The sequence below is a fragment of the Bubalus bubalis genome, chromosome 3 (genome assembly GCF_019923935.1).
Source record: "Bubalus bubalis isolate 160015118507 breed Murrah chromosome 3, NDDB_SH_1, whole genome shotgun sequence".
NCBI lineage: Eukaryota > Metazoa > Chordata > Mammalia > Artiodactyla > Bovidae > Bubalus > Bubalus bubalis.
Genome location: NC_059159.1, coordinates 27766460 through 27790534, shown reverse-complemented (window position 1 = coordinate 27790534; position 24075 = coordinate 27766460). Strand labels below are relative to the sequence as shown.

The 24075-nt window shown below is 55.6% G+C and overlaps 1 protein-coding gene across 4 annotated transcripts in view; it reads left to right on the top strand.

Moving 5' to 3' along the window:
* Positions 1-24075, top strand: part of KCNJ12 (potassium inwardly rectifying channel subfamily J member 12) — a 38199-nt gene that overhangs the window by 809 nt on the left and 13315 nt on the right. For 2 of the 4 annotated variants that reach the window (XM_025278935.3, XM_025278934.3), the window contains exon 2: positions 19900-19985. The exons of the other annotated variants lie outside the window; for them this stretch is intronic. The gene's annotated coding sequence lies outside the window, so the exon portion shown is untranslated. The remainder of the gene's footprint in view (positions 1-19899; positions 19986-24075) is intronic. 4 annotated transcript variants of the gene reach the window in all.

The window sequence follows — 24075 nt, the reverse complement described above, 5'->3', positions numbered from 1 at the left end:
CCCTTTCTCCCCCTCCCTGGTGAGCTATCGGAGGAAATGCTGACTGCAAGCTTTTCTCCCCTGCCATGTCTCCAGCCACCGCCACCAAGGAACTTCGCTTCTTGCTAACCTTCGTCCTGGGGGCGCTCCGGGAAACTTTGAGGCGCCCACGGTCCCCTTCTGGACGACTTGCACGAAAAGATTCGGGAGGGAGCGTGGGAAGGCACTTTCGTGGGCAGCGTCAGTCTTACCCATGACCTTCTCCGGAGACCCCCCGACTGAGGTCGGGATGCGGAGGGGAGCGCGGACTACTGGCGGCCAGGAAAATGCCCCCAGGCCCAAGGGCTGCGGGTCCTTGGAGTCGGCTCTCTTTCTCATCTTCTGTGCTCTAATGGAGCAAAAACATTCTGGAAACGGTGTTCTCCGCTGGCGAGTGAGCTAGCCAGCGAGTCCAGGGGCACCTTTTTTTTTTTTTCCTTTGCTTTTAGAAATCGGCTTTGATCGCGGTGCGGGGGGGCGGGGGGGGGGCTTGGCTGAGAAGCCCGGCGGATTCAGGGCCGGGGTCCCCTCACCGTGCTGCGGTCTGCTCTGGACGTCCTGGGGCGCGGGGAGGGGCCCCGGAGAGAGCAGCTGGGTGCAGAGCTCCTGTGGGGCTTCAGATGAGATTCGAGGCCTGTTCTGACGAGTGTGCACATGTCTTGTGAATATTTAAACACCTGTGTTCAGAACGAGAGAGCATAGGCAAGTGTCTCTTTGGAGGTGGTCTTTAGTTCTGCCTCCCCATGGCCTGAATCTGCTAGGACCTGGCCACCCTGCTTCCCGTTTCCTGGGCTGCTCATCCTCCCGGAGCACTGCACTGCCTGGGACCACTGCCCGCTTCTTCTCTGCTCCCCCGTGCCCAGGACGGGCCCTGGAATAAAGTTCCGGGGACCTCCTGTCCCCCATATCCATGTCCCGTCCCACAGCCTGGGGTTTTCAGGCTTCCTTTCCTGGGAGCACAGAGGCGCCCACACGCCGCTGAAATCAGCAGCCGCCTCCTCGAAGGTGTGAACCCAGAAGGTGGTAGCCTCTGGCCTACCCCTTACCTTCTCCCTAGGTGCAAAGGACAGTCAGGCCCTGGCTGCTGCCCGACTTAGACCCCAGCCTCCCCTTGTGCTAGTTTGCTCCTATGCAGTGCCTCATCACAGGTCTCCGTCCCGACCGCCACCATGTGGCCAGGGAGGGCCAGGGAGGGGACAACCCATGGAGTGGTGGGGCTTTCTGGCCTTCCAGTGGCATGCTTCCTCCGTTGTGAGAAGAGCACCCCCACCTCGTGCTGGATTCCCATCCCAAAGAAACTCCCCAGCAAAATCTGCCCCTCAACTTTCGGACAGCCCCTCCCTTCCAGGTAGGCGGCCGGGTTTTGGCAGCTCCAGAAAGGGGGCTTCCATCATGTGGGGCCAAGACCCCAAGGGAGAGCAGGGTGCAAAGGGGAGGGGCCTGTTTGAGCATTCTTGGGGACAAGAAGGGGGCACCAGTATGCTGGACAGCAGCGGAGGTCCCTCTTCTCTACTGATGTACCGCTAAGAACATGCACTGGGCATTCTACAAATGCTGGGTGTTTACAAACACCTGTGTGTGTATATGTTTGTGTGCTCAGTCATGTCCAACTCTTTGTGACCCCATGGGCTGTAGCCTGCCAGGTTCCTCTGTCCATGGGATTCTCCAGGCAAGAATACTGGCATGGGTTGCCATTTCCTTCTCCAAGGGATCTTCCCAACCCAGGGATCAAACCTGGGTCTTCTGTCCTGGCAGGCAGATACTTTACCACTGTGATTGGGGCATACCTGGCACATCTGAATTCCCAGTCCTGGACCTTACCTTGTGCCCCCTGTCCAGGTGAGGGTAGAGCAGAGCCCCTTCCCTAGCCCTGAATGGGATGGACCATCCCTTGGTGAAAGGGGCAGAGCCTGACTTTGCTGGTCTCTCCCTGGACCTCTTCCCATGCCCGACTGCCATGTCAGACCCTCATCGGGCTTCAGGTTGCTCAGGAGGGGACCCCCTGAGATATGTACCTGGTGGAAGGATGTTCAGTGAACTGTGCTGTACTGGGAGGAAAAGGTGCCCAGGGAGGGGTAAGATCTTGCCCAGAGCCACACAGCTTGTCAGGAGTTTGAGCATAAAACTCCACCTTGCTCTCCCTAGGCCAGAGGGCTGCCCTGTTGGGTTTCCTGTCTCAGGGCCATGCTGCCCCTCCTCTCGAGTCTGCCCAAACAGGACAAGGGAACACTGGCGGCCCTGAGGCAGTGAAGTAGTAGCGACAGCAGAGGTAACAGTAACAGCGGTCACAGCGAGCGCAGCGCCCTGTACTTGTGAAGCACCGGCACCGGCTTGGCTGTGAGCAGATTCCTCTGGCCTGGCGAGGCCTCAGGTGCCCTGGGCCATGGCTGGCAACACCAAGCACGGCACCCAGAGCCTTGGCACAGTGTCTGGGGTGGAAGCAAATGCACTGTCACTCCCAGAAACCTCTGTGGCCATTGTCTGGCTCCAGGCTGGAGGCTGCTGGAGCCCCCTCAGGGCCAACCCGAATCCCACTCAGCCTGCTGCTCCCAGCTCAGGTTGGCTGTCCTTTGACTGGGTTCACCTGGTGCCTGTTGCTGGGCCCCTGCTGGGGCTTTTGCTGTGAGGGACACTGGGCACACCTGCCCCTCCCCTGGGGCTGTAGCTGGAGCCTTACCACCGCTGACCTGGAGGAGGGGCTGGGGGAGGCAACTCATGGACAGCAAGGGGGTGGAGGCTGGGCTGGCCACTCGGAAGGTGTGGTGGGTGTGGGCCTGGTCCACAGGATGGCTGCTCCAGAGGAATTTGGCCGTGTGGTAGGGAGACAGCCAGGGGAAGGCCAGAGATGAAAGAGAGCCAGCCTGAAACTGGGCTGCGGGCAGGGCAGGAGGCTCAGAGGCTTCAGAGAAGCCATGGGGGTGGGGATGGGGTTGGGGGTGGGGGTGAGGCCAGGCTCAGGCAGGCGGGTTTTCCAGAGGATCTGGGGCTGAGAGCAGAATTGGAGCCCTCACTGGGCACTGGCTGAGGGCCCAGCACTCTGCCAGCCCATTTAATTTCCTAATGGTCAGCCAGTGCAGAGGGTGGCAGTAGCTTTTGAGTCCCAGGGAGGCTCCTGGAGAGACTGGAACATGGCTCCGACCCAGAGCCCACCTTCCTGCATCCCCCAGATACCCTGCCCAGATGTGTCTCTGCGCCAGGCTGACCGTGGCGGCTCCTGCACCCAGGGCTGGCCCCCTACAGGGCCTGCTGCCTGCCCGCCATCCCAGCTCCCAGGTTGCTGTGTCCTCAGGGCCTGCTTAAGGCCTCGCATGCAGTAGGAGCTCTGTAAATGTTCAGCGGGTCTGTGTCTGGGCTGCTTTCTCTGCCGCAGAGCCTCAGCGGAAGTGTGCTCCTGGGGTGGAGACTCTGGTGCTCTCTGCTGAGCTGTGGCCCCAGTGCAGTGTCTGGCATACAGAAGGTGCTTAATAAATGGGTGTTGAGTAAATGCAGACCCGGCCCTTGCCCTCAAGGATCTCCTTGTTTCGGGAGAGACTTTGGGGCGGACAACTGGGGCAAGCGCAGCCGGTGGTCTGACTGTGGCGAGTCACTTCTCCTCTTGGGCCTCAGTCTGTCATCTGTGAAGTGGGATCAAAGCATCAGGCAGGGAGGCTTCTGAGATGCCCAAGACGGGACAGTGAAATGTGAGCCTCTGTGAGTGCCTCTGGGGGTTCCTAAAACAAATGGGGTGTGGAGTGGAGGGGCTCCGTGGCAGAGGGTGTGGGCTGGTGCTGGGGCTTTTGCTGTGAGTGACACTGGGCACAACTGCCCCTCTCCTGATACCCTCCTCCCCTTGGACAGGTGGGGAAACTGAGGCCCAGCGAGGGCAGCCGAGTCACCTCCCGACTCCACTGCCTCCACTCACCCCACCTGTGTCCCGCTGCTCCGTCTTCCTGCCCAGCTGCTGAAGTGGCAGCTGCAAAGGCTGCATGAGGCTGTGGGGGCCCTGGGCCCCCACTTAGCCTTCAGTCGGGCAGCACCACATGTGGCTCTCTTTGCGTGGCCCCTAGGGTCTGGGCTCTGGACCCTCCTCATCCTGGCCCACCGGGCCCTGCAGACTGGTCCTCCTTGTGCCTTCGCTTCCTCTTTCCCTCAGGTCATCCTGCTCCGTCCCCTCTGCACCTCCAGCACGCAGGCCAGCTCCTGCCCCAACACTCCCCTGCAGATGTCCACTTGACTCCGCCCTCATCACCTTCAGGTCTTGCCTCTCCTGCTCCCCTGGGCAAAGCGGTCCCTCATGTTTATCTTGTTTCCTGTCGGTCTCCCTTGGAGTGTTAGTACCTTGAGTGCTCATCTCCTGAACTCACCTCTGGGACACAGCCTGGTCCCACCCGCTCACTGTGGCCATGGTCCCCAACTGTGGGGGCATCCTGGGGGAGAGGACAGTGGGACATGCTCACTGTGGGAGTGGGCAGCCTGTGGCCTGAGAGGGACAGCCCCAGCTGGAGGTGGCAGGTCTCTCTAGGAGCAGAGTTGGGGGCAGCAGTTGAGACCCCCTGCCTCTAAAACCTCCTCACAGCATCTTGGAGGCATCCCTTGGAGAGCTGGGCTGGGTGGGTGAGTGGGGTGAATGTGGAGATAGCGAGGTACTGAGCTCTGTGTGTGTGTTTGAACAGCTGATGGCCGAGGTCAAGGAGGGGCTGTGCCCTGGCTCCCCGCCCACCTCCTCTCCTTCCAGCTGCAACCCAAGCCCCCTGAGTTGGCTGCTCCAGCCTGCAATTCCCCAGCACTTAAAGTAAAAATAAATCTCTGCCAGCAGCTGGCATTCTGGGTGGTAGCAGTCACACCATCCCCTGCCCCGACCCTGTGCCTCTGGGCTCTTGGTTCCAGGCCAAGCTGGGCCAGGGGTGCCAAGGGGAGCTGGCTTCATCTGGCCTCTTTCCAGGAGCAGAGGTGCCTCTCTGGGTCACTGTCACTGGGAGGGCAGAGGAGGATGGATGCTGGTGAATCCTGCGGGAGCTGGGATCTGGGGCCAGGTAGGGCTCAGAGGTGGGGCTTCCCAGGGGCCTGGGCCATGACCTTGTGGAGGCAGGGTGTAGGCAGGGCCCTGGAGCCCCTCTCACATGACACCCTCGTGATGGGCCCTTGGATCTCGCTATCCTTGCTGGGCTCTCTTTCTGTTCTCAAAGAGCCCTGGAGGTCTCCGATGGGTGAGTTTTAGTGACACAGGCCTCGAGGAGCTCAGAATTCAGCATTATTCATTCTTCTGACAATTAAGTCTCCAGCAAGCATCATTGCTATGCCCTGTGCCTGGGGCTGGGGCCTGGGAACTGATGTCTCGGTTGAGGGGATAATGAAACAAGTGAACAGACACTTAAGGAAGCATAGACTTTGTCATATTCTTCTGCTAATTATCACAGCTTTTTATGACAAGAGTGTTACATGCTCATGGTAAAGCATCAGAAAATTTTAAGGATAGAAATGAATTTCTTTTTCTCAACCTTTGTCTTCCCCTCACCCCTACCATGAAGCTACATGCACTCGAGGTGACTGTCATTAGAGAACTTTCTGGGTTGTCCGAGTGCTTCACCAGTACATGTCGGCAGCGCCCTGTGTCTCTCTCCCCATCCCCGTTTCCATGTTTCTCATCTTCCACCCTGCTGTCCATGCTGGTGCCCCGGGCCCCATCCCCTGGGGCTTCATCCTATCTCCTTCGATGGTGTTGGCTTGAGGGCTAAGTCAGATTCTTGGGACCATGGAATCTTAGCTGTGGAATCTAGGAATGCACAGCCACCCGAGTTCCCAGGCGGTGGGCTCTGAGTTGTGGTCATGGCCTCTTTGGGACAGGGAACCTGGAATTGCAGAGTTGCTGTATCTTGGCCCTGGGAGGTGTGTCGGACCTTTGCTGGGGCACCTCCTTCCTCAGCTCCCTCGGGCAGCAGTTGGAGAATCCAGATCTGGCTCCACCCTCAGAAATCCTGGTTCCAGGGACCCGGGGTGGAGCCCTGGCTTAGCACCCGCTGGGAGGTCACCCTGCTGCAGGCAGACCTGGGCTGTCCATGCCTTCTGGGTCTTAGGGACTGTGTGGCCCAGCATGGACAAATGCGAGGCTGAGGCCGGTGTCGTGCCTGACCCTGAAGGGGAAGCACTGGCCAGGTTGCTCTTCTGAGGCTCTGGAGGTGGTGGGGGTGGGGAAACAGGCTTCTGCTGGGGACGGTCACCCTCAGTCCGCCACTGAGTTTCCTGCTGGGTGCCACCAGCACTCCTGTCACCTGGTTTGGAGGAATCAGAAGGACGGTCCCCGCCTGGCCCCACTGAGGGCCCCCGTGGAAAGGGTCTGAGAGGCTGAGTTGAGAGGACCGCCCAGGTGCTCACGCCAAGCCTCAGCAGTCCTGCTTGTGAAGTGGATGTGAGCATCATGCCTCCGTCTGGGAATCTGTTTTCTTATCCCCCTTCCGCTCCAGCTCTGCGGTCAGGGCAGCCAGGGCAGCCTCCTCGCTCCCTGCCCCCAGCCCCTCTGCCATGCAGGCCGGAGGCTAACTGTGCCCATCACCTTGGCCCGCTGTGCCTCAAGCTGTCAGCAGCACCTGCCTGGCCAGGGTGGCCAAGTCTCCCCCAACCCCCACCCCGGCTCCAGGAGCCTTCAGGACCATTGGAGGGGATGCCTTCAAAAGTCCTTGGGGGCAGCCACAGAATGGCCTGTCCCCTCCCTGGGGGCTTCATAGCAGAGGAGACCCCAGCCACCCTCTTCCTTTCCTCTGCTGGCCCTGCCAGCTATAGCCTCGGGGCACTTGTGGGCTTTGCCCCAATCCTGCGGCAGATGCCCTGACCCTGAGGCTACAGAGCGAGGTGGCCAAGCTCTGGGTCCTGTCCTGACTCAGCTGCCCTCCTGGCGGGCCTTAGATCAGACACTGGTGGAGGGGGTGGTGGGGGAGCAGCACCCCTGGGAGCTGTGACCTGAGCCTATGGTCTCAGTCTGCTCATCTGGGAACTGGGAACATGAGGGCATGAACAAATCTGCACAGCTGACATGTCTGCACTGCCCTGCGTGGGGCTGCCGTCCTGAGGACATCAGTCAGCTAGGTCCCAAGGGGAAAATGGAAGTGGGATGGTGGGCAGCAGGTGGAGTCTGTACTACTTTCTTCCGTAACAAGTCAAAACAGACTGGGGGCTTAAAACAGAGCAGGCTATTGTCTCTCAGTTCCAGGGCCAGAGTCTGAATTCAAGACGTTGGCAGAGTCGCTTCCTCCTTGAGCCCTCCTGGGGTTCCTTGGCTGGTAGACATGTCCCTGCCATGTGTCTTCATATGGCCTTCTGCTCCCTGAGTCTTCTCTCCTCTCTAGAGGACACTTGTCATTGGATTTAGGGCCATTTTTCCCTGATGACTCAGTGGTAAAGAACGCGTCTATCAATGCAGGAGACTTAACAGACATGGGTTTGATCCCTGGCTTGGGAAGATCCCCTGGAGGAGGGCATGGCTGTCCACTCCAGTATTCTTGCCTGGAGAATCCTGTGGACAGAGGAGCTTGGCAGGCTACAGTCCATGGGGTCACACAAAGTCAGACATCACTGAAGTGACTTAGCGTGTATGATCCAGGATGATCTCATCTCCAGATCCCTTGCTTAATTATATCTGAAAAGACTCTTTACCTAAATGAACTCACATTCACAGGTACTGGGTGAACATGTAGTTTGGAAGAGCCATCATTCAACCTGGGTATGCTGTCCTGCATCCTGATTTTTTTCTCCTTTAAGAAAAATATGTAGTTTTTAGCAACGTATCTTGGAGAGAGAAGCATATTCAGTATGCTTGGCTTGTGCTACTTACCAGCTGTGTGTCCTTGGGCAGATTTCTTGACTGTTCTGTGTCTCTATTTGCTCATCTGCAAGGGGAGGTATCGATGGTCCTCCCCCTCATCAGACTACTGGGAACTCTAAGTGGAAATGCACGGGAGAGGTGTAGTAGTTGGCAGCTTTGATCAGCATGTCCATGAGCAGAATGGTTTTACAGTCACCTGCATTGTGTGCATTGGGCTGGATTTCTGGTTTGTGAGCAGCCTCATCACCCCACATAACACTGCTGTGATCACCTGGGTCGTGAGGTCCCTGTGCCAGGACCACGCAAGCAAGAAGTTCGCGTGTAGCCCTGCTGGGTCAGAGGGCCTGTGCCTTAGCAACTTTTAGAGCCGCTAGCGATGTGCCCTCCAGGGTGGTCACTGCCCTGCCCCTCGGAGAAAGGACGAGACTCTGTCCTTGCAGCGCCTCCATGGGCACCTTTCTTGTTTTAGAGCCAGTGGAGTTTTTCTTCCTGTTGAAATACCTTTCTATGGTTCCCTTCCTGGCTGCTGCTCGATCCTGCTGAGTGCTTATTTCCTTAAACTTTGTCCTTCCCCAGGTTGAGGTCTTTCCCGGTGCCCCTGCCACATGTGGCACCCTTTCTCATCCTGGTGGGTCCTCATGGTTAGACCCAAGGATGATGAGCAGCTGCCCTATTTCCAGATGCCAACACTGAGGCTCAGCTCACATAGCAGCCCAGCCTCTCTTGTTTCTAATAGTCCATCTGTCCCTGCAGCCTGCAGGGCCTCCTCAGGTGTCTTGGTTTCCCTGCAAGCCTGCTGTCCCTGGAGGGAGAAAGTTGGGTTTCAATCTTCCTGTGTCCCCGTCCTGGCTGCATTCCTAGGCTGCCAGGCAGAATCCCTTTGGAGATGGTTGATGTGCTGTTGAGCTGCTGGGATCTGCTGGCCTGAGGTTGCTGCCCCGGGAGCTTGGGTGTCCTCAGCCCCCTCCCTTGGCTCCTGGTGACCATCAGGATATTTTGGATGCTTCAGCAAAATGCCTGCCTTGGCGGTGACTTCAGCAACCCATGGTGTCACTGGGTGCCTTTATTTCTCAGGAAGTGCTCTGATGTTTCAGTGAGACTCTGCGCCCAAAGATAATAATGAAGATGACTGTTTACTCTGTGTTCTGGTTCCAGGCACTGCGCACAGTGCTCTCCCGAACTTTGTCTCATTTGATTCTCAAATGTACTGGCTGGGAGAGGGGCAGGGATTGAGAGATGAGGCACCAAGGGAGGCAAGCGGCCAGCTGGAGAAGCGCCGAGGCTGGAGGCCCCAGGACCTTCCAAAGACATGAGGTCCTGTGGGAAGGCCACAGGTCCTGCTGGGCTCTCCCTTGAGGGAAGGCTGAGACCTGGGCTGAGGATCCAGGTGCAGTGTTGGGCATGAGCCAGGTTGGCCTGGATTTAAGTAGGGCTGCCCCTTGCCCTGTTTGTGGCTCCAGGCAAGCAGCTTCACCCTTCTGAGCCTCACTATTCTGAGAAATAGGGCCAAATCTGCCCTTTCAAATGTGATTCTGCATGCCAGGTTTTAGGAGTATTTCAGAAGCCTAGAGGGTGAAGGATTCTCAGTGGCCTGTCCATTTTACCAGTGGGAATATTGAAGCTCAAGAGGGGGAGGGGCTGAATGACCTTCCCTCCTCCATCCCGAGACCTCAGCCACAGAACCTGGGCTGGTCCAATCTCCCTCATCTTTACTCCCACAAAACTAGGATAGGAAGACAGGTCATTGTTTGAGCAATTGCTCTGTGCTGAGAGGCTCATGCAACGGAAAGATTTAGGCCAGGGCCCTGCTAAAGCTCTCAGGGTAGGGATCAGGCCTCCTTTATCCTTTCCTTAGGCAAAGATGAGGCTCCCATCTATCCATCAGCCCCTTGTCCCAGGAGCCCCGACCCCTCCCAGGGCTGAATTCTGTGCTTCAGCATAGGTGGGTGTGTTGGACTTTCCGCAGACCTTCCTGTGAGTGCTGCTGAGAGGCTGGGATGCGAGGGCACGGCAGAGCTGCTTGGGGTGGAGCAGTGCTGCGCTGCCCATCAACCCATCCCCCATCCACTTCACTTTGGATCAAAGTTAAATGAATTCACGTGGCCTGAGTAGAGGTCCTTGGCAGGGACTGGGGCTGGTGGAGCAAAGAAGGTACCTCAGGGGAGGGGTATCTGGCCCTGGCCCCACATAAGGCTGTGGTGGCGCCCGTGCCCCGCAGGGTGAGTGTGCAGCCAGTGGAACTTAGAGAGCCCTTCGGAATTATCCCTGGTGCCCTGGTCCCCTGCCGCCTGCTTCCTGAGCCCACCCTGTCCCTCCTGGACATGCAGGAGATGAGATTTAAAGGGCATGACCCTCTGCTGCTCTGGTGCTGCCTGGACCCCTCTCTTCCTCTGGTCCCAGACCCACCTCCTCCCTCTCCATCCAGAAGCTGCTATCTTGGTTCTGGGGCCCTGCCTCCCCTCTGGGCTCCTGGACTCTCAGCTGACAGTGCGGCCGCCTCATTACTGAGAAAATCAAAGCGGAGTCTTCCACTTGCTCCCACTGCAACTCCCACCTCCCGCCACCTGCACCCCTTCACCCAGCCTGCATCCCTTCCCTGTGACTGGATTGTTGTGCTCCATGTCCACTCGGCCCCTCCACTCTCACCCACCCAAGGCCAGCGCTGTGGTGTCTCCCTCTCCCTGCTAGAGCCTTTTCTACATGCTGCACCCATTCCATTCAGAGGTGACCACTGAGGGCCTGCCATGGGCCGACGCTTCCTCCAAGCACCAGGACATACCAAGGGAGAAAACAAAGCCCGGCCAACATCCGTTTGTAATACAAATTCTCAGTGAACTAGGAATCGAGGGAAACTTTCTCAACTTGTTAAAGGCACCTACAGAAATCTAGAGCTGACATCCTACTGAACGATGAGAAACTTCCCACTAGGATCAGGAACAAGGCAAGGAAGTTGTCTCTCATGACTGCTTTTCAACATCTTACTGGAAATCCTGGCTAAGGAGGTAAGAAAAGGAAATAAAAGATATACAGATTGGGAAGGAAGACATAAAACTGTCTCTACCCACAAATGACATGATCATCTATGTAGAAAATCTGAAGAAATTGACACAAAAGCTCCAGGAAGTATTTCCGTGCTCCGTGCTAAGTTGCTTCGGTCGTGTCCGACTTTTTGCGCCCGATCCCATGGACTGTAGCCCACCAGGCTTCTCTGTCCATGGGATTCTCCAGGCAAGATTACTGGAGTGGGTTGTCATTTCCTTCTCCAGGGGATCTTCCCAACCCAGGGATCGAACCCTGTCTCCTCCATCTCCTGCACTGACAGGCAGGTTCTTTACCACCAAGCCACCAGGGAAGCCCATGGAACTATTTGGTGCAAATGTAATTGCAGTTTCAGATGTGAATTTTAAATCATTATAACTAGGTTCAAACACATCTTGATTACTCAAAATAGGAACCATTACAATCAATACATTTTTGCCAATGAGAAATAAGGAAATCAGTATGTTTATTCCTGTAGCGTAAAAACCCGTGTTTTGGGATTAGATGAACTCTTGGAAAGCATTTTCTGCCTCCTGCTGGTTGTAGAAGTGTTTTGCCTGCAGAAAGCTGTCGAGAAGCTTTAAGAAGTGGTAGTTGGTTGGCAAGAGGTCAGGTGAATATGGCAGATGAGACAAAACTTTGTAACCCAAGTTGTTTAACTTTTGAAGCGCTGGTTGTGTGACATTCAGTCTCGTATTGTCATGGAGAAGAACTGGGCCCATTCAGTTGACCAGTACGGCTGCAGGCATTGCAGTTTTGAGTGCATCTCATCGATTTGCTGAGCATACTTCTCAGATTTAATGGTTTCACCAGGATTCAGAAAGCTGTAGTGGATCAGATGGGCAGCAGACCACCGAACACTGACCGTGACCTTCTTTTAGTGCAAATTTGGCTTTGGGAAGTGCTTTGGAGCTTCTTATCGGTCCACCCACTGAGCTGGTCATCACCAGTTGTCATATAAAATCCACTTTTTGTCACATGTCACAATAATCTGATATAGAAATGGTTTGTTGTTGTTGCATGGAATAAGAGAAGATGGCACTTCAAAACAATTTTTTTGGTTTTGGTCAGCTCATGAGACACCCACTTATTGAGCTTTTCATCTTTCCAATTTGCTTCAGATGCTGAATGACTGTTAATGGTTGACATTGAGTTCTCCGGCAACTTCTCATGCAGTTGTGAGAGAATCAGCTTTGATGATCGCTCTCAGTTGATTGTTGTCAACTTGCAATGGCAGGCCACTATGCTCATCTTCAAGGCTCTCACCTCCTTTGCAAAACTTCTTGAACCATCCCCGCATTGTACCTTTGCTAGCAGCTCCTGGGCCAAATGCACTGTTGATGTTGCAAGTTGTCTCCACTGCTTTACCATCCATTTTGAACTCAAATAAGAAAATTGCTTGAATTTGCTTTTTGTCTAACATCATTTCCATAGTCTAAACTACATATAAAATAAATAGCAAGTAATAAGTCATTAGCAAAAAAATAAAGCAAAATATGCACATTAAAATGATGTATAACATCACCACATTTATTTAAGAATGTATTCCAATATCAGATGGCGAAGGTTAACAATGCAAAACTGCAATTACTTTTGCACCAACCTAATAATAAGCAGTTAAAGCAACGGCACCCCACTCCAGTGCTCTTGCCTGGAGAATCCCATGGATGGAGGAGCCTCGTGGGCTGCAGTCCATGGGGTCGTGAAGAGTCGGACACAACTGAGCGACTTTCCTTTCACTTTTCACTTTCATGCATTGGAGAAGGAAATGGCAACCCACTCCAGTGTTCTTGCCTGGAGAATCCCAGGGACAGGGGAGCCTGATGGGCTGCCATCTATGGGGTCGCACAGAGTCGGACATGACTGAAGTGACTTAGCAGCAAAGCAAGGTTGCAGGATACAAGATTAATGTACAAAAGTCAATCACTTTCATCAATGGCAACCCACTCCAGTACTCTTGTCTGGAAAATCCCGTGGATGGAGGAGCCTGGTAGGCTGCAGTCCATGGGGTCATTAAGAGTCAGACACGACTGAGAAACTTCCCTTTCACTTTTCACTTTCATGCATTGGAGAAGGAAACGGCAACCCACTCCAGTGTTCTTGCCTGGAGAATCCCAGGGACGGGGGAGCCGTCTCTGGGGTTGCACAGAGTCGGACATTTCTGAAGCAACTTAGCAGCAGCAGCAGCAGCAGCAGCAGTAAACAAGTGAAATCTAAAATTAAAATCACAATACCATTTGTATTAGCACCCCCACAACAAAACTGTGCTGCGCTCAGTCGCTCAGTCATGTCTGCCAGGCTCCTCTATTGATGGGGATTCTCCAGGCAAGAATACTGGAGTGGGTTACCATGCCGTCCTCCAGGGAATCTTCCTGACCCAGGATCGAACCTGGGTCTCCGGCACTGTGGGCTGATTTTTCACCTTTTGAACCACCAGGGAAGCCCATGAATACTGGAGTGGGTAGCCTTTCCCTTCTCCGGGGGATCTTCCTGACCCAGGAATAAAACCCGGGTCTCCTGCATTGCAGGTGGATTCTTTACCACCTGAGCTACCGGGGAAGCCCTCAAAGAAACTACCTAGATATAAATCCAACAAAACTCTGATGAATGAAATCAAAGAAAAGCTAAATAAATGGAGAGATATTCCATGTACATGGATAGGAAGACTCAATATTGTTAGATGTCAGTTATTCCCAGCTTGATCTATAGGTTCAATGTATCCCAATCAAAATCCCAGAAAGTTATTTAGTAGGTATCGGCAAACTAATTCTAAAGTTTATGTGGAGAAGTGAAGGACCCAGAACAGCCAACTATTGAAGGAGAAGAGCAAAGTTGTAGGCCTGATGCTAACTGCCTTAAAGACTTACTATAAAGCTACAGTAATCAAGACAGTGTGGGATTGGCAATGGAACAGACAGATAGATCAATGGTGCAAAAGAGAGAGCCCAGAAATAGACACGCACAAACATAGCCAACAGATTATCGACAGTGGGGCGAAGGCAGTACAGTGGAGCAAGGATAGTCTTTCAACAAACCGTGCTGGAACCACTGAATGTCCACATGCAAAGGACGTAATCGGGACACAGACCACATGACCCTTCACCAGACTGGGTCATAAATGTAAATGTAAGGCACAAAGCTACGGAACTCCTAGAAGACAGTGTAGGAGAAAACTAAGATGACCTTGGGTATAGTTAACGGCTTTTCAGATGCAATATCAAAGGCATGATCCATGAAAGGAATAATTGACAAGCTGGATGGACTTCATTAAAATTAAATGCTCTGGGAAAGATGATGTCAATAGAATGAGAGGGCAAGCTTCAGACAGGGAGAAAATATTTGCAAAAGACACATCTGATCAAGGGCTGTTATCCAAAATAAACCAAAAACTCTTTAACACTCAGCAATAGAGAACAAATGACAGACAATAGGAAAAAAATGGACCAGAGACCTGGACAGATGCCTCAGCAAAAGAAGATACACAGATGGCAAGTAAACATATGAAAAAATGCTCTATATCATTTTTCTGCAGGGAAGGGTAAGTCAAAACAACAGTGAGACACCGCTCCATACCTTTAGAAGGAGCAACAGGAACTCTCATCACGGCTGATGGAATACAAATGGTACAGTCACTTTGGAAGACACTTTGGCTATTTCTTATAAAACTAAATATACTTTACTGTATGACCCAACAGTGATACGCTTTGGTATTTACCCAAGGAAGCTGAAAACTTATATCCATACAAAACCCTGCATGCAGATGTTTCTAGCAGCCTTATTGGTTATTGCTAAAACCTGGAAGCAACCAAGATGTCCTTCAGTAGGTTATGGATAAATGAACTGTGGTCTACCCTGACAGTGCAGTATCCTTTAGCGCTAAAAAGAAACGAGCTTTGAAGCCATGAAAAGAGATGGAAGAACCCAAATGCATACTTAGCCATATGCATGAAAGCCAGTCCTGAAGGGCTGCATGCTGTGCCATGTGATTCCAGCTACCAAATGTTCTGGAAAAGGCAGACCTATGGAAACAACAGGCAGATTGGTGGTTGCCAGGGGTGGAGAAGGGGAGATGGATAGGCAGAGCACGGGGTTTTTAGGGCAGTGAACTGTTCTGTGTGATACTGTCGTGGCAGATACAAGTCTTTGTCCGTTTGTCCACACCCACAGGCTGTACAGCACCACGAGCGGGTCCTGATGTAACCTGTGGACTCTGGGTGACGGGCCCAGGCAGGGCCATGGGTCATAGTGAAGGTCCTGCTCTATTGAGGAATACTGATGACGGGGAGGATGTGCATGTGCGGGGTTGGGGTAAATGGAGCTCTCTATTCCCTCCCCTCAATTTTGTTGTAAACCTAAAACTGCTCTAAGAAACACTCTTGAGCAAAAAGAGAATCCCGGCCCTCACATGTTCATGGGCGACTGAGTTAGTGACCAGAGAACCTGTGAGAGGGCAGGGTCGTCTGAGCAGAGATCCATGTGGACTTGGGGAGGAACCAAGTAGGGGCCTGAGGGGAGAGGCTGGGGTGGACGCTGCTCACCGGGTCAGGTGTGTCAGGCTGCAATTGGGTTCATGTCTTTTTGGTGTGTGCCTTCATAGGAGTGGATTGCAGTGAACTGAGGAGCCCCTGAGGCCCGTGTTGCTGGGAGTCCAATAGAGTCACATCGCCCACTCCAGACCCAAGTGGAGCCATGGGAACCCTGGGTCCCACAGGCCTGGCACACAGTAGGCACTCAGTGTGTGCTCACTTAAGGGGCACAGTTGTGGACATGTGTATGCCCTGCAGTGCCCAGTCCCCCAGGCGTAGGCTCCCCAGGGAAGGGTGGGTCCGCCTGCTGCAGGGAGGGCAGAAAGGCAGGCAGGGGACAGGAGCCCCTCCTGTGGCACCCCTCAAAGGCTGCAGCTGCTCCAGTGGGAGGCAGGGGCCCAGCTGGCCCCCCACCCCCTAATCAGCCTGTCAGCACTGAGGAGCTGGCAGGAGCTCCCATCAGCACTATGCTGGTGGCTGGATCTGGAGGGAGTCCAAGCCACCTGGCTCCCCTTGGCCTGGGGTGCGGGTGCTGTGGGAGTGCAGGGTCTCACGGACCCCCACCCTCCTTTCTGTGTCCCCATTCCTACAATACAGCATCCTCAGGGGGTAGAGCCCAAGCAAGTGGGTTCAGAGGGTAGGCTTGGGACCAGTCTTGTAGACAGGGTCAGGCTGTGAATGGATGGCCAGTGAGCAGGAGGGTGCTTGGCTGTGTGTTCTGTGGCTGCGCAGAGCCGTGACTGTGGAGGGCACGTGTCTGAACGTGTAAGCAGGAGTGAGGAGCTCGTGCACCGTGACAGTGACACGGATTAGCCAGTGGCGCAGGTCAGGGAGAGCCGTGCCACTGCGAGTACGCAGCACCTGAGGCTTTGGGCCCCTGCGTGTTGTGCTCAGACCCTCAATAACTTTTAGGTCCCAGTGCCTTCTGCTGTCCCCCGTCCTGCACTCTGTCCCAGCACCTCCCCAGCTCATGGGTTTTCTGACCCCGTCACCTCTCCACCCCTCTCCCCAGCTGCAGGGAGGGCGGGCTCCTGGGTCTCAGGAAAGCATGCTCCTGGAAGCTTCTGCTGCCTTGGGCTTTTGTAGGTGTTGATGCATGGCTTCCCTGAGGTGACCTTGGCAGGTGCCAGTGCTCTTCTTACCCCATTTACAGAGGAAGGCATGAGGCTCAGAGGGGTTTGGGGACTTTATGGGGCCTGAGGTGCCCCCTCTGAGCCTCTGTCTAGAAGTCTGGCTGTGGCTGATAGAGTAGCCTTCAGAAGCCCGGCTTCAGGGCCCCAAATGGTCTGTCCCCACATCCCTGGCTACTTTCAGGGCCGGCCTGCTCACCTCGCCCCCATGCTGCCCTTGCTCATGGGCACAGAGTCTCTGCAACTCCCTGCCTTTGTGCCAGGCCTGGCGCCTCTTCTTTGCTTATGGGGCCATCACTGTGCTGGCTGTTAACCTGGTGTCAGGACCTTTAATGCCCCTCTGGGGGCCTGAGACCCCTGAACCAGTGACCTATCAATAGGAGGTGGAGGCCTGAGTGGCAGGAGGCTGGTGGACCCTGGACAGTTAGGACCCCCTGCCCTTCCTTCCACAGCTGATGGCTGAGTGCCCACTGCCAGGTGCTGGGCTTGTCCCTACAATCCATTATACAGAGCAGGCCTCAGAGACCTGATGCAGCCTCCAGATACCTCCTGCTCCACCTTCCAGCCTCCACGTCTCCACTGAAGGCCTACCTTGGGGCTAGAATGTGGCTTCCCTAAGCTCAGGGCTGGGAGTGCCACCAGGGCTCAAGGGGGCTGTTGCCATTGCTGATCACAGCCCACATGGTCTTCAGTGTTCAGAGGCCACCTTCCTGTGCCTCAGTTTCTTCTGATGTCAAAGCAAGATTCTTGGGAGGCTTAAGGGAGAGCATCGAGATAAAGTCCTGGTGGGCGTGCACACTCATTTCTAGTTCTGCACACAGACATCAGCCCTCGCTCCTGCCCAGCATTCTGCTGGGTGACTCCAGCGATGAATCAGATCCAGAAGCTCGGTATACCTAGTGTGGCCAGGGTTTGTATGACACAAAGAAACCCAGGGGCCATGGAGGGTCAGGGGGTGACCTCAGACCCAGGCCAAGGGATGAGGCAGAAGTTGGCCAGTGGCTGGCACCCTGCCAGTGGAAGCTGCTGGGGTTCAGCATTGCCAGAGGCAAACCATCGGAAAACGTGCATTCATCTTCTTTCCAGAAACTCTTTCTAGGCCGTGCTAGGGCCACAGAAAAGGGCTGCATGGACATGCTCGAGGACTCCTGGGGCCTGGCAGGCCTGGAAACAGACCATGAAGGCACAGCATGGCCAGTGCTGGAGTGAGTGGGCCCCTCCTGCTGTCCCCCTGTTGCCTGGCACAGAAATGCTGCTGCTGCTCATGATGGTGATGGTGGTCACTCTTCTCTAGGCTCTTTATGAACTTGTCGGTCCTCAAAGCAGTCACATCTGAATGCCCGCACAGTACAGTTGGGGAACGAGGCCCTGAGAGGCCAGTGACCTGCCCAGGGCCTGGCCTCGTCTGACCTGCATCCCTAGGATTGCACGTAGTCGGCACTCAGGCAGGGTTGTGGACTGGCTGGGGGAGAGTAGGAAGGGGCTATGCCCTGTGTCCGGGGCACTGCGGGCCCTCAATGGGCCCCCGAGGGGAGGCCCAGGTGGAGGTGTCCCTCACGGGTGTCTGCTGCCCTGGCTTTGGGGTCGAGTGGAATGAGGAGCTGTTTGGCTCTCAGGCGCTTGCTGAAGCTGGAGTGGAGTCCGCCACACACCTGGACAGGCCTGCAGGAAGGCAGGGAGACCATGGCTCAGAGGGGCTGCCAGGTGCCTAGACATGCAACCAAGTAGTCAGAGATGGAATTTGAGCCCAGAACTGGCACACTGCAAAGCCCATGCAGCTCTGTGGGTTGCAGGTGGGCTGCTTCCCGCTTTGCAAACGTCAACATGAAAGCCTACTCTGTGGCCACAGGCTGAGCAGTGACTGTGAAGGCCCAGTACTTGGCCCCACGTCTCGAGGGCACAGCCCCTCTAGAGGGCCTGTCTGCACCTGTCTTACAGATGAAGACACTGAGGCTCTGAGAGGGGCCTGGACTGCCTTTCGGTAGCCAGAGTTCTAGCTGGCTCAGTTCCCAGGGTCTCAGGAGAAGCCAGAGATTATGGGATGCCTAGGGGATGGGCAAGGGATTCCCGGAATCCCCCATCCAGTGCCGCTGTGGCCTAGTGAGGGGCCCCTTGTCTGTGAGGGTGATGGTCAGAGGTTAGCAGTAGGATGCCAAGCCTCTTCACACTGTCCCTGTGCTGACAGCTGGGCCCATGGAGGCACCAGAGCCCGGCAAGCTGGCCTCCACAGCTGTTTGGAAGGTGGGCTGGGTGTTGAGGCAGGGCCACCTTGCAAGGTGAAGGACCCCCACATGGCTTCTGCTTCAGGTAGCAGTGGGGACTGGCTATGCTGAGCCATTCTCTCCCCCCGGGGGTTGCTCCCTGCATGCACCGGAGGGTCACCAGGGCATGGGCTGGGGCACATTACCAGGCAGGGTCATATGTCTGGCTTCCCTTCCTGGCTGCATGACCGTGGGCAAGTCCCCTCACCTCTCTAAGCCTTAGTTTCCTCTTCTGTAAAACAGGAATCGTAATGAGTCTCCCACCTCTGGGACTCAACTGGGGAGGTCTGTGCTGTGCAGCGAAGGCCCAGGTTTGGGGGCGGCCTGGCAGGGGGTTCGTCCCCAGCTCGCCGTCTTATAGGCTGTGTGGCCTTGGAGAAGCCACTTTAGCTCTCAGCTTCCTTATCTGCCCGCTGGAGACAGCAGCAGACCCTACCTCAAAGGGCTTTCTCAGGACGCAGTGAGCAGGCAGGGCAAAGCCCCTGTAGCTGTGAGCGGAGGTCTGGCCCAGGCTCCTGAGCGGAGTGTGCGCACCTCGACTCCGCCTGACGCTGCCGGGTGGCTGCCTGCGGGGAGCGGCGCCCGGCTGGTTCCGTCTGATGAGATATAAATAGCGGGCAATGTTTGCGAGCAAGGATCCGCCTCCCTCCCCAGCCGGCAGGGCAGCGAGGCGGACGAGCTGGTCGTGGGGACGGGAAGGGGACGGGAGCTCGTGAATAAATCATCACACGACCCGGGTTAGTGCCCCGGCCTCAAGGCGGCGGTGCAGTTAGCGCCTCAACAGGCGGGAGAGGGTGACGCGTGCGGCTTGGCCAAGCGGCCCTGATGTGCCTGGCGTCTGGAGCGCCCTCTTCTGGGGCCTGGTGAACCTGCAGGGCGGCCCCACCCAGTCCCCGTCCCTGCCTGCTGCCTTCCCAGGTGGACTCCCCGGTCTCCGAAGGGACCCCACACCACGGACTGTCTGCCCACTGGGTCGAGCACTCGTGTCCTGGCTCTGGCAGCCCTCACTGGCTCAAGGACAGACAGGCCAGGCTGCGACTGGAGCCTGGGCCAAGCCTGGCCCTCTCAGCCCTCCTGCTCCTCTTTGTGTTCAGTGGTTTGATTTTTTTTTTCTCTTCTTTTGAACCAAGGCGCCCCAGCTTAGCCAGCTCCTGTCCCATTACCAGGGTGACCAGGCCAGCCATATCCTTCACCCCACAGCTGCAGCCAGGGTCAGGTGAGGGACTTCAGTGCATGCACATGCATGTAGCCTGAACATGTGTGCATGGCTATGTCACACCGCCTACACACGTGTGTACACACAGCTCACACATACAGATACACGTGTGCAAGAACAGACACTTGGAGACTCACCCCATGGTGTCCAGCCCTGATGTGATGGAGGCACAGATGTGCCCTCGTGAGGACACAGCCCAGGCCCCTTTGCTGATGTTCCCAGAGGAGCAGGGGTGTGTAGACGTGCACCGGTCATTGTGTGAGCTTTGTTCCTCATGCCCTGGTCTCTGCATGAGCGCCACCTCTGGCCACGCAGCTGTGTGATGAACCACAGCACCCTGTCTCCTGGCCACTGCAGCCTCCAGCTCCCACGGCACCTGCTTCCAGCTGCTGTCCTTCTCTGGTCACCTCCCAAGTAAACTGCCTGCTCCCAAACCCTCCACTCTAGATCTGTTAATGGGGAAACAAACTGGGCCCACGTGCGTGCACACTCTGACGCTCCTGGAGTCACACGCACCCACACCCCAGGCCGTCTGTCCACGCAGGATGTGTGCACATGTGTGTGCATACCTTTGTGTGCTGGCTGGGGTCTGGGCACTGTGCGTAGACTACCAGGCAGGCAGCAGAACTGGGTCCCTTTCACAGATCTGGAAATGAGACAGAGATTAGTCATATAAACACGTAGCTCAGATGTAGAGGAGGGCAGGCCGGAGCCAACGAGGCCGGGACCGTGTGCGGGAGGACTCCCCAGCCCCGGCCGCTGGCAGCGCTGACGGTGCAGATGAAGGCGGAGCAGCCTCCCCATCCTTGGCTTCTGGTCATGGGCCCCAGCCCCTGGGTACGCATGGCCTCTCCAGGATGTCCGGCCTGAGGATGGCACTGACTAGCCTGTAGCCTTGGGGCACTGTATTCTGTCTCTGACCCTGTTGCTTCCTCTTGGGGCAGAGTCTCAGGATTGTTGAAAGGTGCACACAGTTGGTGCTAAATAAAAGTTCCAAGTAGGAGAAAGCTTTTCCTGGGGCTCTCAGGGGCCACCTTTCCTGCCCTTGGGGAAACCGCCCCCACAATCTACCTCATCTTCCTGGGCACGGGCTCAGAGAGGGCCAGTGGCTCAAAGCCACGCAGCACAGCAGGGCCCAATATGGCCCAGACGCCAGGCCCCTGCCCCCTAGTCTTGGGCTCTCTGCAGCCCCTGGCCTCCCACAGTACTGGTTTGCCATGAAGGAGAGGCAGCCGGGGAAAGCTTCCTGTAGGAGGCAGTCCTGAGCCCTTTGGAGAAAACTGTGGTTTTTCCTGGAGACATCTGGGCCAGACATGTGGTCAGTGCCCGAGTCTTGGTTTCCGTGGCCCTGAATCTGGACTCCAGTGATTCCTACCCAGCTCTGGGTGGACCAGCTGTGTGACCCTGGGCATGGTGCTCACCCTCTCTGAGCCCCAGTCTGTTGTGACTATCCGAAGGAACCATAGTGTGAATGGAAGTAGCACGTGTCAGTGTCCACGTGCGTGCACAGTTCCAGTTGTTAGGGTTGGAAAAGCATCTGTGGCGGAGGCCAGTGTGAGGCTGTGTAGGTCACAGGGTCAGACGCCCTCTAGCTTGCTGCCTTGCCACCCTGAGCCTCAGTCTCCTCGAGCAAGACAGGATGTGGGAGCATTTCCTCCAAAAGCCATTTCTAGGGCGTGGATCGTTCTTACTGCTGGCAAATGAGAAAGAGGAGGCTCGGGTGCCCCGGCACACACAGCTCCAGCCCCGCTGCCTCCCTCCAGTTCCTTGAGCACATGGAGCAACATCCCAGCCTCAAGGTCTTTGTCCTTGCGCATATTTCCAAGAACACTGCAGTCTCCTCCTACAGGCCTCAAGTCACGTGTCGCCCCCTCAGAGAGGTCTTCCTGTGCCCACTCTGCTTCAGATATGACTCGGTTCTTTCCTCCCCAGCATGGTTTTTGTCTGCCTTGCCCACACGCAGTCTTGGCCCTGAGTACCGTGTCTGCATACAGTGGAGGCCCAGGCAGTGTCTGCCGAGGGAGTGAATGCCCTGTCCGTCGAGCAGGCGGAGGCCCAAGGCCTTGGCTGTGCTCCTGGAGCCCAGCTCTCCAGAGGATCCTGGGTGGAATGATGGGTCTTCCAGAAGCCCACCCTGTTTTCCTGGTCTCCTGATCTCCGAGCACAGCTTCCGGCCCATCCCAGGGTGAACCCTGGACCTCAGAGGTCTGTCAGGCCTTCCTAGTGAATCTTCTGTTCCCAAAATAAAGCCAGATTTACAAGATGAGGATGGGGAGAAGAGGGAAGCTGAGAAAACAAGTGTCCCTCTGCTCCCGTAGCAAGCGTCCAGGTCCACGGGGCACTGAGGCCAGGAGTCAGGCCGTGTCCTGCCTGACCTTTGCCTGGAAGGCCTCACACTGTGCCCAGCCTGCCGTGAAACAAGGTGGCCCTCAGTCAGGAGGGTTCCTTAGGGAGGAGGTGGCTGGATGAAGAGGGACAGAGGCCAGGTCATGGGTGCAGGGCTTGGATCTGCTGCTCAGGGCCTGGTGTTGGTGGACACAATGCTTCTCTCTGCAACTTACTTCCTTCTTGCTCAAAGACACGTGGGCCATCTCACCTGGACTGTTCTTGGGTGCAATGCTGGGCACTCAGCAGAAGCTAGGCATTCAATTCCAGGGTTCTAAGAAACGTGCTGCCAGGACCTGGCAGGGAGCAGCAGGGGACCCAGGGAAATCTTGAAAGGCTTCCTAGAGGAGGCATCCTTGGAATTTGAAAGATGAAACGCAGAGCAGGGTTTTCCGAGGTGAGGACCCGCCCAGGCTGAGGCTCTGGGTGTGGACACTCCTGAGACGCCCCCCACTGAGGATGGGGGGTTCACACTCCCACTGTGTCCTTTTCTCTTGTTGATTTATAAGAACCCTTTATACACTAAGTATATCAGCCCTTTCTATAGCAAACGTATTATTTACCGTCCATTTTGCTTATAATGCATTTTAATAAGCAACACCACGAATATTTTTACAGTGGCCAATTTTCCAACCTTTTGTTTCGTGGCTTTTCACATCCCAGGGCATTCCTTGCTCCTTTGTCTCAGGTCTGTGCTCTGCTGTGCACACTTAGAAACTGTTTGAGACTTAAGTTGAAGATTGATAAATTACAGCTGTAAGGAAAACAGACACCACGGTGCCTTTGCTCACCACATGGTCCCTCCCACCCTGTCTATCTGCTCTCCCCTTCCTGCTTGGAGTGAAGTCCAGTCCAGGCCCTCCATGGAGGGACCTGTGACCCTCCCAAGGTGAGTCAGAGGCTCAGAGATGAGGTGGTGGGAAGGTGTAGGGGGACCAGGATATCCTGGTATTCCAGCTCCATGTACTAACCTGATGAAACCCATCATGACCACATGAAATAGATAACATTATTCATCCCATCTCACTGGTGAGAAAACTGGGCTCAGAGAGTTATGACTTGCTCAAGGTCATCCAGGAAGGGACAGAGACAAGATTGGAATGCAAGCCATACTGCCTCTGGTTTTATACTTTCAAACTCTTCTCTGGCGCCCATTGCCCTTGGGGCCAAGTCCAAACTCATTAAAATAACGTGCAGGGCCTCTCGGCACCTCTGCTTCTACACGTCAGTGTGAAGTGCACAGGCACTCAGCACCTCGTCTCCCTGCTTTTATGGTCTCTTTCTCCACCCTGCTCAGCCCCAGATCTTTAGGATCCTGAATGCAGGTGCTGGAAGGGCCAGCCCCCTCACGTGTAGTAGGAACACAGTTCAGAGTTGGGCGAGCTTTGCCCAAGGCTTAGTGTGTGAGGAGCAGAGCCAATGTGCACCCTGCTCTCTGGGACCCCAAGTGCTCCTGACAGTGCGTGGTCAGTCTGAGCTGGGCCCTCTCCAGGGAGTCCCCTGCCCCCGACTGGGTCATATTCCTCCCTTGGCCTCCAAAGGTTCTGACCGTGTCTCTGACCCTGCCTGTTGTGGCTGCTACCTAGCTCGCTGTCTTCCTGCTTGATGAGGTGCCCCTTGTAGACAAACCCTGCTGATCCATCACAGAGCCCCTCGTGCCCAGCTGAGTCCAGCAATGAGCGAGCGCTCAGGAAAATTTGCCTCC